Here is a 512-nt window from a genome sequence, read left to right as displayed (position 1 = left end):
GGGTTGCGATCCGTTGCCGGACATGGAAAAAGACAAAAGACAAAAAAAAAAAAAAAGAAGAGTCACCAGCAGAGACAGAGAAAGGAAGAGGATGTCTCTCTCCACAAAACCCATTTCGGAGTGACAGAAGAAGCACCTGCTCTATNCATCTGCTTTCCTTCAAGTACTTTTTTGCATGCTCATTTCCATCTGTGAGTGCTCAATGTAGGTTTATAAATATTTTTATTGCAAAGTATGTCAACTCATTCTTTCAATTTCTTTAACTTCCTAATAGCTAATGTGAATTTTTTTATGATTAAAAACCAAATGGGGCCGGCCCGGTGGCGCACTTAGCAGTGCGCCGCTTGGGAGCGTGGTGGCGCTCCCACCAAGGGTTCGGATCCCACATACAGACCGGTTCCTGCTCACTGGCTGAGTGAGGTGTGGGCGCGGCGCCAAGGGTTGCGATCCTGTTGCCAGTCCTGGTCCGGTACGGGCGTGACACTGAGGGTTGCGATCCGTTGCCGGACACG

General features: G+C 48.5%; 1 protein-coding gene across 1 annotated transcript in view; it reads left to right on the top strand.

Moving 5' to 3' along the window:
* LOC103582156 (clusterin-like protein 1) overlaps positions 1-512 on the top strand; it is a gene marked incomplete at both ends in the record, with an annotated part of 11,780 nt that overhangs the window by 9,625 nt on the left and 1,643 nt on the right. The gene's annotated exons all lie outside the window — the stretch shown is intronic.

Source organism: Galeopterus variegatus, unplaced genomic scaffold, assembly GCF_000696425.1.
Source record: "Galeopterus variegatus unplaced genomic scaffold, G_variegatus-3.0.2 Scaffold15084, whole genome shotgun sequence".
NCBI lineage: Eukaryota > Metazoa > Chordata > Mammalia > Dermoptera > Cynocephalidae > Galeopterus > Galeopterus variegatus.
The sequence above is the reverse complement of the archived record's forward strand: the minus strand, read 5'-3'. Positions and strand labels throughout refer to the sequence as shown.